General features: G+C 49.7%; 1 long non-coding RNA gene and 1 pseudogene across 1 annotated transcript in view; one reads left to right on the top strand and one right to left on the bottom strand.

Annotated features, from left to right (window-relative positions):
• LOC142045874 (uncharacterized) overlaps positions 1 to 19413 on the bottom strand; it is a 230983-nt gene that overhangs the window by 91411 nt on the left and 120159 nt on the right. The gene's annotated exons all lie outside the window — the stretch shown is intronic.
• The window catches only part of LOC142045883 (tyrosine-protein kinase STYK1-like), a 51299-nt pseudogene that overhangs the window by 14925 nt on the left and 16961 nt on the right, over positions 1 to 19413 (top strand).

Genomic DNA, 19413 nt, shown 5'->3' with positions numbered 1-19413 from the left:
GAGGGTATTTGAGAGGCATCTGGGTCTGGGGATCTTTGGAGTGATGGAGATATAATGAACTGCACTCGGTTGGGGTTCTTGGGGCAGTTGGCCTTTATATGTCCCAGTTCATTACACTTGAAGCATTGCCCAGCTAACTGGTCACTGGGCCGAGGTGTGTTACTGGAGATTGGTGAGGTGAGAGAATAGGGCATCGGCGGCTTTCCTTGGGTTGTAGGTGGGGTCTTGGGTTGCCCTCGGGTAGAGGGTTTATTGTTGGTGTGCCCCCTGTGGTATTCACTCCTCTTGATAGTAGCTCTTTTCTTTTCTGCCACTTTCACCCATCTGGCTCCAATCTCCTCCGCCTCAGTTACAGTTTTAGGCTTCCCATCTAGGATGTTTCTTTCTATTTCCTCAGGAACACCCTCTAAGAACTGCTCCATTTGCATTAGGAAGGATACCTCTTCCAGAGATTTAGCATTTGCTCCTGATATCCAGGCTTCCCAATTCTTTCCAATGTGGTAGGAGTGTGGGGTGAATGACACATATGGTTTCCATCTTAGGGCTCTGAACCGCCGGCGGGCATGCTCAGGTGTTAGCCCCATTCTGATTCTGGCCTTGGTTTGAAAAAGATCATAATCGTTCATGCATTCCTTAGGCATTTCAGTTGCCACCTCTGCTAAGGGTTCACTGAGCTGTGGCCTCAGCTCTATCATGTACTGGTCTGTAGGGATGTTGTACCCACGGCAGGTCCTTTCAAAATTTTCTAAGAAGGTCTCAGTATCATCACCTGCCTTGTAGGTGGGGAATTTTCTGGGATGGGAAACAGTACCTGGAGAAGGGTTGTTAGGGTTAGCTGGTACATCCAGCTTAACCTTTGCTAATTCCAGGGCCTGCTGGTGGGCCTCCCTCTGGAGCTCCAAAGCCCTCCAGTGGTCAGTCTTTGGCTTTTTCTTCTCTTTCTCTCATCTCCATTTCTTTTTCCTTCATCTCTGTCTCTTTTTCTTTCATCTCTATCTCTTTCTGTTTTATCTCCATAGTTCTCCTGTGGTCAGCCTCTTTGCCTTTCTCTTCTGCGTCCAGCCTAGCCATTTCTAGTTTATTAGTTGCTCCACTGGTACTCATTTTTCTGCTTTCTTGTGCTGGCCACACACCCCTCTGCAGGTCACTGAAACCTGGGATGTACTTCGCTCAGGGCTGCTTGGTTAACAGAGATTTTCTAACAAGCTATACCTGAGAGGTAGAAAGAAAGAAAACAATTCAACTTGTAAATTCCTTTTTGCTGTCTGCTTGCTCACAGCTTGAAGCCGCCTCTTTACAAAGACCCTTGTTAAAAAACTTAACACCGCTGCCCTCAGGCTGCTTTCCAAGCAGCTAGAAAGGAAAGAAAAAAAATCCTACTGGCTTTTGGTTCCTAAAAAATCCCAAACCACTGCTCACTATGTCAAGGTTTCTTTCCCCAGTTTGAACTTTAGAGTACAAAAAGTGGAGACCTGCATGAACACTTCTAAGCTTAATTACTAGCTTAGATCTGGTACACTGCCACCAGCCAGAATTTAGTGTCTGGCACACTTCCTGTTCCCTCAAAACCTTCCCTGGGGAACACAGATCCAAACCCCTTGGATCTTAAAACAAGGAGAAATTAACCATTCCCTTTCTTTTCCCCCCAGACTTTCCCCTCCCTGGGTTGCCTTGAGAGGCTTCACACTGATCCAACTCCTTGGATCTTAAAACAAGGAGGAATTAACCATCCCCTCCCTTTCCCCCCACCAATCCCTATGAGTTCAGACCAATCCCTTGGATTTAAAACAAGGAAAATAATCAGGTTCTTAAAAAGAAAGCTTTAATTAAAGAAAGAAAAGTAAAATTATCTCTGTAAAATCAAAGATGCAAAATGCCTTACAGGGACTTAGATTTATATAGGCCAGAAGAAACCCCCTCTAGCCTCAGGTTCAGAGTTACAGCAAACAGAGGTAAAAATCCTTCCAGCAAAAAGAAACATTTACAAGTTGAGAAAACAAAAATAAGACTAATCTGCCTTGCCTGGCTATTACTTACAATTTTGAAACATGAGGGACTGATTCAGAAAGATTTAGAGAGCCTGGATGTACGTCTGGTCCCTCTAGTCCCAAGACCGAACAACCCCCAAAACAAAGAGCACAAAAAAAGACTTCCCTCCACCAAGATTTGAAAGTATCTTGTCCCCCTATTGGTCCTCTGGGCAGGTGTCAGCCAGGTTTACTGAGCTTCTTAACCCTTTACAGGTAAAAGAGACATTAACCCTTAACTATCTGTTTATGACAAGACTCCACCTGGGACTTTAGCAAAGTCTCTCCAAGTCTCAGTTCTCATGTGTACAGAAGCAATACTAGTCTTGCCCAGCCTGCGGGAGGGGGGTGACTATACACACTAAGGAAGGTGAGGTGCTCAGATCCTCCAGTAATGACAAGTATCTAAGCTAGAAGTGCATGTCAGAAGTTACACAGCGAGTGTGTGCTGGAGCTGGGAACAGAACCCAGGCTCAGTGCTGGTTGATGTCTCTCACTGTGTTCTCATGTATGATGATTCTTTCTTGGCAGATGATGTTCAAGGGCAAGATGGGAAGGAATATGACTCCCTGTCCACAGCCACTTCAGCAGAGAGAATTTTGGAGTTTAAGGATTCCCTCCTAGCAAAGTGGGAGCTGCCTAAGAACTGGAACATCCAGGAGGAGGAGTTTTTGGGCATGGGGCGATATGGACAGATTTCCCAGGCCACCCTCATCCAAACAGGTTCTTTGGGGCCTTCACTATCTGTGATTCTAAGGAAACTACCAGGTGAGCAAGTTGAGGAGAGGAGTTTTCTCTCACTGCCAGGTCTGGGCTGTCTGGCGTGTGATGGCCCAGATGAGACATCTAGAACAGGAGATGGGTCTAAAAGGAAAGCTGCAGGCATTAGCTAGAGTTATACTTTAGCCATCAAAGTAAATGTCTTGGTGGCCAGTTTGGTCAACGTAACAGGGTTTGAACCAGGGACCTCTAGAGCAAAATGTATGAGCTACTACATCTTGAGTTAAGCCTCATGCAGTAGAGGCTACAACAGACTCATGTCCTCTGTGACTCAGCCACCATGGGGGGGAGAGTCCTGTACCACACACTCCCCAGTGGGACACACACCACTTATTAAATAAGAGCATGTGACCAGGGAAATCTAAGCAGCTTTTAGAAATTCCTCCCTCAATGTCTCTAGCTCCAGGATTCTTTGGTAACCCCAACTATACATACAATATGATGGGGGCTAATTTAGTTACGAGTGAGGAAGAAGATCTTGGTGTCATCGTGGATAGTTCTCTGCGATGTCCACGCAGTGTGCAGAGGCGGTCAAAAAAGCAAACAGGATGTTAGGAATCATTAAAAAGGGGATAGAGAATAAGACTGAGAATATATTATTGCCCTTACATAAATCCATGGTACGCCCACATCTTGAATACTGTGTACAGATGTGGTCTCCTCACTCCAAAAAGATATTCTAGCACTAGAAAAGGTTCAGAAAAGGGCAACTAAAATGATTAGGGGTTTGGGAGAGGGTCCAGTATGACGATAGACTTAAAAGAGCTAGACTCTTCAGTTGGAAAAGAGGTAAGACTCAGGGGGATAGAAGGAGGTAATATGATAAAGTCATCGATGATGGGATAAGAAAAAGTTATTTACTTATTCCCATAATACAAGAACTAGGGGTCACCAAATGAAATTAATAGGCAGCAGGTTTAAAACAAATAAAAGGAAGGTCTTCTTCACGCAGAGCACAGTCAGCTTGTGGAACTCCTTGCCTGAGGAGGTGGTGAAGGTTAGGACTATAACAGTGTTTAAAAGAGAACTGGATAAATTCATTGTGGTGAAGTCCATAAATGGCTATTAGCCAGGCTGGGTACAGAACGGTGTCCCTAGCCTCTGTTTGTCAGAGGATGGAGATGGATGGCAGGAGAGAGATCACTTGATCATTGCTTGTTAGGTTCACTTCCTCTGGGGCACCTGGCATTGGCCACTGTCAGTAGACAGATACTGGGCTAGATGGACCTTTGGTCTGACCCGGTATGGTCGTTCTTATGTTCTTATGACCCCCCCACCCAGCAGCTGCTCCAGTCTGATGATGCAGGAGAAAGGCTCAGACAAAGCAGCTCCTATTGCATGCATGACGGAAGCAGGAGACTTTCAGGGCAAAATGTTCATAAACAGAGGCCTATAAAAATGCATGTGCACAAGTGCAGCTATTCCAATTTGCACGTGACCCCTTTTAACTCATTGAAGGCCTTTGTCTCCCTCTAGTGGCTGGACAGGTGAAATGTTTGAGTCCACTACAGCCCCAAGATGCCTGTATCAACTTCGATAGCTCAAAGAGTAGCCCTGCTTTTAGAGCCAGAGGTCCCTATTTGAGTCTCTGCAGATGACTGAGCTGGAGGTGGGGGGCACAACGGGTAATTGTGTGTACAGTAAGGAGGCATTTTTGTCCACCAGCCTGGCTGCCTACAGTTTGAAAATCAACCCCTCTAGTTTGTTGTGAGATAAGCTCTGTTACTATTTAAATGTAAGGAGGATGCCAGATGAGGTGCAGAGGCTGAGTGGTTAAGGTGCTCAGCTACAATTTAAGAAAGAAATAATTGGAGATATACCTATCTCCTAGAACTGGAAGGGACCTTGAAAGCTCATTGTGTCTGGCCCCCTGCCTTCACTACCAGGACTAAGTACTGATTTTTGCCCCAGATTCCTAAGTGGTCCCTTAAGGATTGAGTTCACAACCCTGGGTTTATCAGGCCAATGCTCAAACCACTGAGCTATCCCTCAGCCCTAGAAGGGTGGGGGTTCAAGTCTTGACTGATCTTACCTGCTCTGTTGGGTCAGGGAAGCCCAAGGTGATTGGCTGTTTCACATCTTTGGGTACTGTTGGCTACAAACCTCCTGTGCCTTAGCCATGGCAGCCCAATGAACCATTGGGTTAGGAGACCTTTGACTAGCAAAAGATTCACTTTGGTACATTCTTTCTATAGTCTGGCTATTGTGTTCTAGTTCTGGGTCACAGCCAACACATCTTGTCCAAATCAAGAGCAGATAGTCTTGATATCACTAGAATGAGGAGAACCAAAACTAAACAGGGCATGTTATAGACCAAGGCTCATGTAGCAAATCTGGCTCTGTGCTGCAAATTCAACCTGTATCTAGTCCCTGTCAAACCACATTTTGCTCCTCAAGGGTTAGTCCCCTTTCTTGTAGGCCATCAGCTTTCCTCCTCTTGGTGCCCATGCTTGGTATTAGCATTGCTTCTGGTTTCTTTCCATCAGTGGCCACCAGCCCTCAGGAAATGAAGGATTTTATAGAAGTGATGAAGTTTCACATCAAGGTCTGTAAACATGACAGCCTGGTGAAGGTCCTGTGGTGTCAGAACCAAGCTCTACCCCTCTGCCTCATCCTGGAGGCCATGAGCCTAGGAAATTTACTGCACTTCCTGTAGCAAGCCCGTCAGGTGAGAGGAGCCATTTGGTTTTGACATGGGCAAGCTGTAGTGGGGGAATGCTGGGCAATGCACCACACTCAGCCCCATTCCACTTCTTTTTGCATTGTGGCCTTTTTTGGGTTAATGTAATGCTCCAGGCAGAGGTGGGAAAACATTTGACTTTAGCAAACGAACTCCAAGCTGTTTTGGGATAAAGTCAGGAGAGTTAGAAAGTCTCATGATGTTTGCGTGAAACCTCCAATTTGAGTTCAAGGCCAGAAGGGATCACTGGATCACCGAGTCTGACCTCATGGATAGCTTAGGCCATTGCATTTCACCCAGTTACCTCTGTGTTGAGGCCAAAGACTACAGTTAGACCTTTTTGAAATGCTGTGCCGAGTCTTCATTTATTCACTCTAGTTTAAGGTTTTGTGTGCCAGCACATCTCTAGCCCGATATAACGCGGTCCTTGGGAGACAAAAAACCTCACCGCATTATAGGTGAGACCACGTGGCCCCGTGTTCCTTGTTCCCTGACCGCCCCCCCAGAGCCCCTGTGTCTAATCACCCCCAGGATCCATAAGCGCCGCCAGCTTTCTTGGCACCCTAGGCGGCAGAAGGTCCCGCCCCCGAGAGAGGCGGCAGATGGTCCCTCTCCCGAAATACCGCCGATGACCGGGGCGGCCGCTGCCTCCCAAACGTTAGCGCCCTAGGCGACCACCTGGGTCACCTAATGGGTTATGCCGGCCCTGCCACGACCCCACCCCCTACCCAACCCCCTGCTCCCTATTTCTGATCCTATCCACAGCCCCCGCCCCTTGACAGGCACTCACCGGCAGCTGCGGGAAGCAGAGCAATGTGACCCCAGCCCGCTCCACTCCGCCACCTCCCAGCCATGGCGCTCTGCTTCCCGCCGCTGGTGAGTGTGGGGAGGTTGGGGAAAGGATGCCCCCCATACTCACCTGTGGTGGGAAGTGCAGTCATGCGGCCCTAGCCCACTCTGCTTTCCTTGCCCCAGTCCCAGCCCCAGCCGTGTCGCTGGGGGGGTGGGGGTGGGGGGCAGGTTGGGGAAAGGTCCTGCACTCACTGGCGGCGGGAAGCGGAGCACCGCGGCTGGGAGTGGCAGAGTGAAGTGGGCTGGGACCAGGCTGCTCCGCTTCCGCCATTGCCTGTGAGTGCCGGGGGGGAGGGGATCCCTTCCCCCAAGCCGCCTCCCCCAGCGACTAACCTGGGGCCGGGGTGAGGGAAGCGGAGCAGGCTGCTCTCGGCCCACGCTAATCTCCCGGGCAACTCTACGACTGCAGGGCCCCCAAAATTGCCCCCCACAGCTCCTGCCTCCTAGATCCTCAGGGGGAACCCCCTGACCGCCCCGAGACCCTCTGCCCCTTATTCAACCCCACGGCCCCGGCCTGGTCCCCTTAACACACTGCTCAGAGCAGCGTGTCAGAGCTTTACCGCGTTGTATGTGAACCCGTGTTATATCGAGGTGCGTTATATTGGGGTAGAGGTGTCATACATTTGAACGTTTGTAGAAGGTCTCTTTCTCTAAGTTTATAATATATCACTAAACTAGTACTGTATGCAAAGTCAATAAGGTTTTTAAAATGTTTAAGAAGCTTCATTTAACATTAAATTAAAATGCAGTCCCCCCCCGCCAAGACCGGTGGCCAGGACCCAGGCAGTGTGAGTGCCACTGACAACCAGCTGGCCTGCCACCTTCGGCACCTGTGCCATAGGTTACCAGCCCCTGAGCTAGACTAAAGAATTTCAGTCCTGGAGGCCAAACTTGTGAGGCAGAGAATAGGAGAGTCTGAGATGCCATCAATGCCTGAGGCCCGTGCAATGGCAGGGGACTGATATGTGAGATTCACCCTGATGATTCCAGCAGGTGACCCATGTTCCATGATGCAGAGGAAGGTGAAAACCCGCAAGTCCCCTGCCAATCTGATCTGTGGGGCAAGTCCCTGGGGTCATATTATTCCATGCGAATCTCAGTTTTCATTTTTTTTTAAAGTGAGCTTTTAGCCCTCTTGGGGCTGGGTGACCTGGGTGAAGGTCCCCGGGGTGAAGCCCCTCACCCTGCCTATGGCCCAGACCCCTGTGCAGACCCAGGAGGGGCTGAGCTGGCTGGTCATTGAGGTTCTCCAAGGTTCGGCTATGAGGTCCTGTTGGGGGGTGACTGTGTCTCTTTGGGACAGGATCCAGGCCCTGCTCTGTAACGGCCGAGGGTTTGAATTTGAATCCAGGGAACCAATTGGCTGAGACTGAAGGGCTCAGTGAAAATGCAAATGACCTAGCTGGCTGGGGGGAGGGGCTGCTGGGCTCAGGATACCTGCTTACTTGTAACCAGCCCCCTGGGGCTGAGTGGAATGGAGCAGGGCCGGTGCAACCATTTAGGCGACCTAGCCGGTTGCCTAGGGTGCTAGAATTTGGGGGGGATCGCCTTTTTCTTCGGAAGCGACCACGGCAGCTGGGTCTTCAGCCGCCCCAGTCGCCGCCGGCATTTAGGCGGACGGAGCTGGGGCAGGGGGACGCGGGGAGGGCCGCCTGCAGCAAGTAAGTGGGGGGGAGGGCGGCATGCAGGGGAACTCCCCGCCCTAGCTCACCCCTGCCCCACCTCCTCCCCAAGCACGCCGTGGCTGCTTCACTTCTCCCGCCTCACAGGCTTGTGATGCCTAAGCTGATTGGCACCGCAAGCCTGGGAGGTGGGAGAAGTGAAACAGCGACTGAACGCTCGGAGTGGAGGCGAAGCAGGGGAGAGCTGGGGCACGGGAAGGTGCTCATGGGGGGGTGGGGGTGGGGAGCTGCTGCCGGTGGGGGGAGCCTCAGGGTGGGGGCGCGGGGGGCAAGGTGGAAGTTTCACCTGGATGCAAACTCATTGCCAGCCCTGGGTGGAGAGTGTCAGGAGCGCCAGAGATTCGGGCTGTGGCAGCATTTTGGGGGCCGTTCATAAATTTTACAGATTACTGTATTCTCGTGGGGCCCTGCAGGGTCGGGCATGTCCACTGCTCACCATCGGGCGACCCTGGAAAATAACTTCCACATGTATCGGCACAAACCGTTTTTAGAGGAAAATTCTTTACAAGTATCGCTGGTTCTTTTTAGCATCGCTAGTGCTAAGAAGGCACTAAGCTCATTAAAAGGGGTTAGAGAATATTTTTCCGTCACTTTTTTTGGATCAAAACTAGTGTTTTTTACGCGGAAAAATTGCGGACATGTCTGTTTTTCAAATTTGTTGTTGTTTTTTTTTAATTGAAAGCTTAATTTAGTTCAGCCAAAAAAAAAAATAAAAAAAAAAAACCTGATAGTGGTTTGGGTTTCGGAGGGTGTGCCAAATATTTTGTGTGCTGTGTTTGAGTTTAAGAACACTAAAATTCTGCTTAAAAAAATCCAACTTTGACTACTTCTTGTGACCAACGCTGAGCCCATCCAGTCAGAGATTTTTTCCAGGTTCTGATTCTGTCTGGCTTTCTTGACTCATATCTGCTCCATAACTTTGGTTCATTTAGGTTAGAACATAAGAACAGCCATACTGGGTCAAACCAAAGGTCCATACCAGCCCAGTATCCTGTCTACCCGACAATGGCCATGCCAAGTGCCCCAGAAGGAGTGAACCTAACAGGATAATGATCAAGTGATCTCTCCCCTGCCATCATCTCCACCCTCCGACAGAGGCTAGGGACCCATTCGTTACCCATCCTGGCTAATAGCCATTAATGGACTTAACTTCCATGCATTTATCTGTTTCCTAGAGACTGACTCCATGGTCCCTCACAAACTGGTGACGGTTACTGTGGGTGTCTTTAGTATAGCTTATGTACATGCTCCACAAACTGAGCATTTGGCTCTGTTCCAGAATCTGGATGACTTGCTTATGTGTGAAACTGACATGTTCAAAATAGCCACATAGCATGTGAATGAACACAGGGTGCTAAAATTAAATTAACCCAGGCTCTCAAACTGTGAGATCGGCGACCCTGCAGGGTCAAAGGTATTACTGGGGGTTGTGACTGTCAGCCTCCACCTCAAACCCCACTTTGCCTCCAGCATTTCATAATAGTGTTAAATATATAAAAAAGTGTTTTCAATATATGGGGGAGGCAGGTCACCACTCAGAGGTTTGCTATGTGAAAGGGGTCACCAGAACAAAAAGTTTGAGAACCACTGAACTAACCCCTCTGAAGCCTCAGGGAATGCAGGGGGGGGGAGGGGGTGTCTCCCTTGGTAGGTCAGGAAAGAGTAGGTGGTGTAGGATATGCTCTTCTCATGTGATCCTCTCCCAGTGGCTAATTTTAATGAACTACTCTCCCCTGACATGAATCTCCCTATGGCACTGAAATTGAATATAGACATATAATTGGCATTGAGAAGTAAAACGGATGGTACCCTAATGGAAAAGCTTACAGCTTGGCTCTTCTGCAAGCCTCAACTGCTGGATCGAGCTTAGAGTAGGGAAGGCTGTGCCTCCCAAACAGCTAGCCCTGCCCCTACTGACCCCCCTACTCTCCTGCCCCCCAACTGCCCAACCCCTTAGAATCCCAACCCATTCTGTTCCTGCAACCCGCTCACCGAGCCTCAGTGCATCGTATCCAGCAGTGTCCCTGAACAGCGGGCAGTGTGGTCCCGCGGGCTCCTGAGCTCCGCCCTGCCCAAAGCCACGTGGTAAGGGAGAGGGCTGGGCGCTCAGGAGTCCTGCCGGAGCCACAGGGCACTGCTATTCAGGGATGCTGCTGGATCTGCTGAGGCTCCGGGTGAGGGGCGGAGGCGGGGTCAGGCTGCGGCGGGAGCTTCGCCCATTCTCTTGGGGGCCCCTGTGGAGCCCGGGGCCTGGGGTAAATTGCCCCACTTGCCCCCCCCCTCTGGGCAGCCCTGGAGATGCTCCCCACCCCCTGCACACCGGAGAGGGGGCTCATGCTGGCTCTGATGCTGTGACCGGAGCAAAGAGCTCACTGCCTGTCCCCATTGGGAGAGCAAGCGCAGCGCTGAGCACGAAGGGAGCTGAGACCCCAGCTGAGTGGGGGGACGCACATGCAGGGCAGGTTGGCTGCCAAGCAGGTTTGCCTGGTCCAGACGGGCTGCTGGGAAGTGATCCCATGGGAGGGAGAGGGCTACCAGGGACAGGGCTCAGGGGGCCTGTGACCCCAGGCCTAGCCAGCGAGAAGAAGCAGGTCCTACTCCCTTTCCCAGCGGCTGAATTCCAGACCGAGCTGCAGAAGGATCCCTCCTTGGAGAAGCTGAGGGAACTTGCTGGCCACAGCACTGCAAACCCCTTGGGGAAGGTCACAGGGACAGAGTCCTGTGGAAGAAGGGATTCCTGTACCGGAATGGGCTCCCCAAGGGGAAGTAGAACTAGGGGGAATTGGGAGCAGCTGGTAGTGCCCCGGAAGTATCACCACAGGCTATTGTACCTGGCGCACGATGTCCCTCTCTCGGGACACCAGAGGATCCAGAGCCCCAGGCAGCAGCTGCTGCAGAACTTGTACTGGCCCGGAGTCTGCACACTGCAGCTGTACTCTAAGAACAGCCTGTAACTCTGATAATGCGAGGGCTCATTTATTCTCTCTACTTCTGAGTGGAACCTGCTCACTTTACAGCGTAAGTCAGGACTCATTCTACCTGCCAGCACCACAAATTCCAACTGAGATTTAAAAACCCATTTTTGCTGTCTGGATTCTTATTCCACCTCATCACCATAGTTTCTGATGCCTTGTGCTTTCTGCCTCTGCACTATCACCAGTAAGAAAGCTTCTGTTGTCAGTTTAGCTGACAGTTCTGTTCATGCATGAGATCAAATAGAATCCAGGTCTCTTTCAAATAACTGCAGCGTGAAAATGCATAACAACTCAATTGTGTCAGTAAAGTGAGCAGATATCAGTGAAATTCTACAGAACATAAGATACGATTTTTATGATAGTTACATCTATAAATGCGCTTTACAGGAGATAGGAATTCATGTTAAACATACTCAAGACTAGATGTGATTATTCCTAAATACTATGTGGTGACTGGTGCCCTACCTAGAGCTAAGATACCGTAGATACTGGGAATTCTTTAGGAATAATCAAATCTCTCCAAGTCCTACCACAAAGCAGAGAGCAGGAACTAGACAACTTACGAGAGGTCCCAACTGCCTTCCAGCCCAAATGGCTCTATTTTGTACTGCAGCATATAGAAGAGAGTTTTAAGCAGAGCAAAGAAATAACGCTTAATACCCAACTAGGAACTATTACTAGAGGAATTATTGCATTTAGGTATTTTGCCTGTTTTCTGGTTAACCAATAAATTGTGCCCTGAGGTGACAGCCTGAAACAAACTCTGGTGTGATGCTTCCCAGGCTGGTGGGCTAGACCTCTGGTTTACAGGGAAAAGGGGGGAAATGGAATTCTGACACTCAAATTGGGGAAAGGGATTTTAAAACTGAAAGGGTCCTGATCCTTAGACTTCCCCATCTTGTCTGCAGTTTCAGTTGGACTAGAATGCAATTATTGCGATCTCAAGTGGAAGCTCTTGTAGAACACGACAGTGTTTGTGGGGAGGCGGAGGCTGCCTGAGTCAACTGTCTCTTCCTCTTTTGACTTGATAGGGGGCCTTACCCGTTAAGGGGCATATTTATGAGCTGACAGAGAAGAGCGTGTTCACCATGGTGATCCAAATCGCATGTGGACTGGTAAGTGCTAAGTATGCAGAGGAGGGGAGGGGGTCAAATACACTGGCTTGTTTATTTCAAGGCCAATTCCTTAATCTTTAGAGAAGAAAGCATGGCTCGTTCCTGTGGTGATCTTAGACCTGGAGGACAATCAATGGGCAAAACCTCGCCACAGCTGTTGCCTTATTTAGCTGATCCTACAGGATGTTCCTGAGCTCAGTTCCCAGCTGGGAGAGCACATAGATCATACTGGGAACAGAAGGGATTTCTTGGAGCATTACAGCCCCTTCCCTACAAGGCAAATGTAGGATTCAGCTAAGTGATGCTCCCGGAAAGGGGACTGGAATTTACACAGACATGCCCATGGGCAGGCCAACGCCTTAACCTCTCAGCCATTCTAAAATCACAGGCAGGATCCCCTTTCGGGAGAGCACAGTTGCAGTAGTTAACTCTGTGGCTGCTAAGACCAGGGGTGGCAGACCACTTGCTACTCACGCAGTCCCAAAGTCTCCTTTGCAAATGTGGCTCTTCTAATTTCAGGACTATCTGACAGCAAGCCAGAAGCTGATCCGTGGCGACATAGCAGCTCGAAATGTACTGATCCACCAGGATATGACAGTTCGGCTCTGTGGCCTGGGGCTGGCGGGAGAGGTCTACCGCAGGAGCATGCTGCCATCTAGGAAAGCAGCTGAGGTGCCCATCAAGTGGTTGCCACCAGAAAGGATCCTGAAGTGCCCAGTCACAGCCAAGGGTGACGTGTGAGTTATTAACACCGGCTAGTTGTTCTCCAGAGCTGACTGGGAAATAGCAGAGGGGCAGCCTAGGAAATGCATGCCAGCTTTTAGGGGAAACCTGGGCACCAACAGCCTAGATGCTTGGGCTAGATTAAGGCCTTACAGGAGGGTTTCTGACGGGCTGCCAAGCTCCAGTCCTGTGGGCTGTGAGAAGCATGTTAGAAACAGTGCTCGCTGGGGAGTGCACACCCCATGCTAGCATCTAGGGCAGGGATCAGCAACCTTTGGCATGCAGCTTATCAGAGTAAGCACCCTGGCGGGCCGGGCTGGTTTGTTTACCTACCACATTGGCAGGTTCGGCCGATCACAGCTTCCATTGGCCGCGGTTCGGGAAGCAGCGCGGGCCAAGGGATGTGCTAACCGTCACTTCCCGCAGCCCCCATTGGCCTGGAGGAGCGAACTGCAGCTAGTGGGACCCGTGATTGGCTGAACCTGTGGATGTGGCAGGTAAACAAACTAGCCCAGCCAGTCAGGGTGCTTACCCTGGCAAGCCGCGTGCCAAAGGTTGCCGATCCCTGATCTAGGGAGATCTCACAAGCTCCTTCCAGCTCCTAGCAGCACTTTCCCTGCTTCTTGGCAGTGATATTAATCCGCAGTGGTGTGTCCTCACCTCCTTTCTGGTCTCCTGGGGCCCTTGTCTGTGGTGCACCGTACTGAACTCTTCCTCAGCCCTGCAATGGCCTTTCCAAGCCTTCATCTTCTCCTGGCTCCTCCTCTGGGTACTCTGGCTTGGCCCACTGGCCAAATCGCATGAAAGTTGAAGCTGCTCCAGGGTAACGTGAACAGTCCAAATGAAAGTCCAAACAAATCTTCAAACTCAGAACCCTTCCGCCCCCTTCAGACTCCGCTGCAGATGCCTGTTGGCCCTGCCTCAGGGCTCCTCTGCAGGGGCCAGACCTGCTCCTGTAGAGTTCTTCTCCATTGTTCCTGTCTGTTAAACCCTATCCTGGGGCTTCTCTCTGGCAGAGACCTGTCTCCTCTGAGCTTCCTCAGTCCACTTACAAAGCCCAGCTCCACCTCCTCAGGCAGGGCTGGCTCCAGGCCCCAGTGTGCCAAGCACGTGCTTGGGGCGGCATGCCGCGGGGTGCGCTCTGCCGGTTGCCGGTAAGGCAGCAGGCGGCTCAGGTGGAGCATCCGCAGGCATGCCTGCGGGAGGTCCACCAGAGCCGCGGGACCGGCGAGTGGCAGAGCACCCCCCACGGCATGTAGCCATGCTTGGGGTGGCAAAATGGCTAGAGCCGGCCCTGTCCTTAGGCCAGGAGACAATTGATTAATCATCCTGCCCAGGTGCAGAGCATGACCAATTGGGATTCTTTCCCTTGCCTTGCAGGCAATGGGGGTAAGCCCTGTCACAGAACCCTGTAACAATGACCTGCCACCTAAGTGTGCTTGAAGAGTAGTTTGGTGTGATGGTGCTTCCTGTATGGGAAGCTGAGATAATGTTACACTCCTGACCTCCACTTCTAGCTGCCACAGCCCTTTGCTGTTCTTGATATTCCCCCTCCCTTTCAGAGTAGAAACCTACAGCTGCCTCTTGTTCTTCTGCAGGCAGTTTGACAATAGCCAGAAGGCCCCAGCTCTGCAATTACTGATGTATCCAGCATGAAAGCAGATTCATTCTCATCAGCTAGGTTAAGCCTGAAGACTCGAAGGGGAACGAAGCTTCTTGTGATGAACAAATTTAGCTGTGAGGAGAGAATGTTTGTTTGCAGGAGCTGTTTCTACAGGATTTAACGTGAAAAGGTTTCAATGAGTATTTTCTCTTGGAAAATTAATCATTAGACCATGAGCTCAATCTCTGCCTAAGGGTAGCTCTTCTGAGAGTGAGTTTTATACCTCCCGAGCATGGGCAGCAGATATCGTAGGCCAGGGGAGGGGTTCCTCTGGCCATGGGGAGTGGAGGGGGGCCTTGGGGCTCCGGAAGGCAGGGCCTCCGGTGGAAGGGGTGGGGCCTGGAGCTAACCTCCCCAAACGGGAGGTTCACCTGCCGCCCATGCTTGCGACCCTTCTGCTTTGCTAAGGATGCCCCAGGCAGCAGACAGGGTGATGGCAGGTGTCCTGAAGTTTCAAACAGCAAAGTTTTTCTCTCCACCACTCCCTGCGCTCAGTGTCCTAATAACACACCTAGTGCTGGGGGAGCCTCAAAGGGTTCACAGGTTTGATTCCTCTGACTAGCAGGTGAGATTTTGATTAGTCCCTTCTCATGAGATTCCTCTGCTGTAATCAGGGTAGAAATACCCTGAAAATTATATTTACCTGGTTCTCCTGCATCTGATCCCAAACATCACAGGATGCACAGAGGTGCATGGAATCATAGAATATCAGGGTTGGAAGGGACCTCAGGAGTCTAGTCTAGTCCAACCCCCTGCTCAAAGCAGGACCAATTCCCAACTAAATCATCCCAGCCAGGGCTTTGTCAAGCCTGACCTTAAAAACCTCTAAGGAAGGACATTCCACCATCTCCCTAGGGAACCCATTCCAGTTCTTCACCACTGAGTGAAAAAGTTTTTCCTAATATCCAACCTAAACTCCCCCATTGCAACTTGAGCCATTGCCTGTTCTGTCATTGGTACCACTGGAACATTCTAGAGTCCTCCTCTTGAACCTCCTTTCACGAAGTTAAATAGCTATCCAAATCCCCCTCATTCTCTTCTGCGACTAACAATGCCAGTTCCTCACCTCTCCTATAAGTCATGTGCTGCCAAGCCCCCTAATCGTTTTGTTGTCCTCCCACTGCTTTTCCCATTTTCCAACTCTTCTTTAGTGTGGGCCCAAAACTGACACAGTACTCCTTGATGAGGCTCACATGTTGAATAAGGAATGATCACATCCCATATCTAGCTGCCAATGCCCATACTTATACAGCCGCAAATGCCATTGCCTCTGCACAGGAGATCACCTGTTGGACTCAATACCAGCTTCTTGTCCACTTAACCCCTAGTCTTTCTCGCTAGAAACTCTGCCCAGCTATTCGTTCCTAGTCTGTAACAGTGAATGGGATTCTTCCTCCTAAGTGCATGGCTCTGCCACTTGTCCTTTGAACCTTCATCAGGTTTCTTTTGCCATCCTCTTAATTTCTAGTCCCTCTGTATCCTATTCCCTACCCCTCCAGTTATCTACCACTCCTCCCAGTTATGTCTTCTGCCAAACTGCTGAAGTTCAGTCCACTCCATCCTCCAGATTTACTGAAGATAGCTAACAAAACCGCCCCAGCTGACCCTTGGCCATTGCTTGAGTACGGCTGCCAATAGACATGAAGCATGTTGATCACTACCAGTTGAGCCCGACATCTGCCAGCTTTCTTATTCCACTTTAGTCCAATCATCCAGGCCCATACTCTCTTAAACTGCGTGGCAATAATACTGTGGAGACGTATTCAAAAGCTTGCTAACAGTCAAGGAATAACACGTCCACTGCTTTCCTCTCATCCACAGAGCCTATTATCTCTATTATAGAAGCAATTAGTTAGTCAGGCATGACTTGTCCCTTGGGAATCCATGCTGACTGCTCGCTGATCCTTTCCTCTCCTCTAAGTGTTTCAGAATTATTCCTTGAGAGCCTGCTCCATGGATTTTTCCAACTGGGGTCAGAGGCCGACTGCCGTGTAGTTCCCGATCCTCTTTCTTCCCTTTTTAAGTATGGCACTACAGTAGCCTTTTCCAGTCTCCGGGACCTCTCCTGTTCGCATGAGTTTCAAAGATAATGGCAATAGCTCTGCCAATCACATCTGCCAACTCCTTTAGCACTTCGATGTGCAGCGCATCCACGCCCATGGACTTGTGCTAGTCAGTTTTCTAAATATTCCTAACCACTTCTTTCTCCACAGAGGCTCTGTCACCTTCTCCCCATTATGTGCTGCGCAGTGCAGCAGTCTGGATAAGACATTGGTCGAAGAAGAGGCTAAAAAAAAGCATTGTAGTACATTGCTTCCATATCATCTTCACTAGGAGTGCCCCCTCATCAGTTAAGGGGCCCACACTTCCCTTGACTTTCTTCTTGTTGCTAACATACCTGAAGAAACCCTTCTTGTTACTCTTAACATCTCTTGCTAGCTGCAACTCCAAGTGTGATTTGGCCTTCCTGATTTCACTCCTGCATGCCTGAGCAATATTTTGATATTCCTCCCTGGTCATTTGTCCAAGCTTCCACTTCTTGTAAGCTTCTTTTCTGTGTTTAAGATCAGGAAGGATTACAGTGTTAAGCCAAGCTGGTCACCTGCCATATTTACTATTCTTCCTACATATCAGGATGTTTTTTTCCTGCCACCTCAATAAGGATTCTTTAAAATACAGCCAGCTCTCCTGGACTCCTTTCCCCCTCATGTTATTTTCCCAGGGGATCCTGCCCATCAGCTCCCTTAGGGAGTCAAAGTCTGCTTTTCTGAAGTCCAGGGTCTGTATTCTGCTCTTCTCTTTTCTTCCTTGTGTCAAGATCCTGAACTTGACCTGGACACTGCCTCCCAGCTTCCCATCCACTTTTGCTTCCCCTACAAACTCTTTTCTGTTTGTGAGCAGCAGATCAAGAAGAGCTCTGCCCCTAATTGGTTCCTCCAGCACTTGGACCAGGAAATTGTTCCTTACACTTCCCAAAAACTTTCTGGATTGTCTGTTCACCGCTGTATTGCTCTCCCAGCAGATATCAGGGTGATTAAAGTCTCCTGTGAGAACCAGGGCCTGCGATCTAGTAACTTCTGCTAGTTGCCAAAAGAAAGCCTCGTCCACCTCATCCCCCTGGTCTGGTGGTCTATAGCAGACTCCCACTACGACATCACCCTTGTTGCTCACACTTCTAAACTTAATCCAGATACTCTCAGGTTTTTCTGCAGTTTCAAACCGGAGCTCTGAGCAGTCATACTGCTCTCTTACATACAATGCAACTTTTCTGCCCTGCCTGTCCTTCCTGAACAGTTTATATCCATCCAGGACAGTACTCCAGTCATGTGAGTTATCCCACCAAGTCTCTGTTATTCCAATCACATCATAGTTCCTTGACTGTGCCAGATCTTCCAGTTCTCCCTGCTTGTTTCCCAGGCTTCTTGCATTTGTGTATCGGCACTTAAGATAACTCGCTGATTGTCCCACTTTCTCGGTCTGAGACAGGAGTCCTCCCCTCTTGCACTCTCCTGCTTGTGCTTCCTCCCGGTATCCCATTTCCCCATTTACCTCAGGGCTTTGGTCTCCTTCCCCCGGTGAACCTAGTTTAAAGCCCTCCTCACTACGTTAGCCAGCCTGCTTGCGAAATGACATGTGGGTTTGAGGCCAAGACTCATGTTAGTTTCTACATCATCAGAAGTGGTTTATCCCATCCATAACTAAGTATAATGACTGCCTGAGGTCTTCTTGGCAGTCTCAGAGCCCTGCTCAGTCACAAGCGCCTTCCCCCTCCCAACGACCTACCAGTCACAGAGCCACTGCTGTATTCATTTAGATAGAATACAGAGGTCCAAAGATGTTAACATAATCCAGTGACTGTCTAAACTTTAGACAGTGTTAAACAAGGTCTGGGGTTTGGTAGAAAGAGACCTCAGGCCGCTTGGTACCACTGGAAAACATAATTAAACAGCCTTTAACCTTTTAGTAAAGATAAAGGGATGAAGGAAAAACAGTTAAAACATCTGAAATATAAAGTATTAAGTCAGGCTTTCAATTTAACAACATCCGTTGTTCCCTTCTCCCTTATCTGGAGAGTTTTAGAAGGAAAGCCACCTCGTCTGACAGTCTCTGAGATGGTAGCAAAGGAAAGCTAGGGATAACTGTCTTTGGGGAGAAGAGAAGTTGTTAGCTGAGATGTGCTGGGCTGTTTTGCTGTTGAAGTCTGATCCCATTTCGTCTCAGGTGGCAGTTGGGATTCAGCTGGTAGAGGTGGAGGTATCATCTGGGTGCCTCTCTCTGGCCCTGTCTGGTCAGGACATCCCTCTGGTTTAGGACAAAGAAGAACTAGTGTCCAGGGAGATGATGGGGTACCAGCCATGATGGTGAAGCTTGCTTCAGCAGACTGTCTGTTCTTCCGTATTTCCCTCTCCCCTCCAAATATCTTTCTTTTAGGACCCAAAAAGGGAGTGGTGGGTGGAATAGTCCATCCCCTCATTATTTTGTCCACCAATTAGGCTTAATATCCGACACACCAATTTTGGTTCATTAATTTCCAGATCACATTTTCTTGTTTACCAGGCATGGTCTTAACACTGTCCTTGAGTTATATGAGTCAGCCTTTTTGTTTGGACTAATTCAGTCCGTTTCCCTTTTGCACCTTCTCCCATCAACATTGTTGTTGCTGGTTATCATGACATCTTAGGAACTTGCACATACTTTTTACAGTTGAGCACACAATTAGAGTAAATTTGTAGGCCCAGTTATCACAGCTCCACTAACAGGGCTCTCAGCTCCTCCCATCCTAGTCCCATTTCAAATCTTTGGGCTCACTTCTCTGCTGCTGCCTTCTACCTGAATCACCGTTTCCTGGAGCCTGTGTAGCTCGCAACGTGGCCTCACAAGCAAGGGAAAGAGGGACACCATGGCCCAGGCAGAGC

Source organism: Chelonoidis abingdonii, chromosome 23 (assembly GCF_003597395.2).
Source record: "Chelonoidis abingdonii isolate Lonesome George chromosome 23, CheloAbing_2.0, whole genome shotgun sequence".
NCBI classification, from domain to species: domain Eukaryota; kingdom Metazoa; phylum Chordata; order Testudines; family Testudinidae; genus Chelonoidis; species Chelonoidis abingdonii.
The sequence above is the reverse complement of the archived record's forward strand: the minus strand, read 5'-3'. Positions and strand labels throughout refer to the sequence as shown.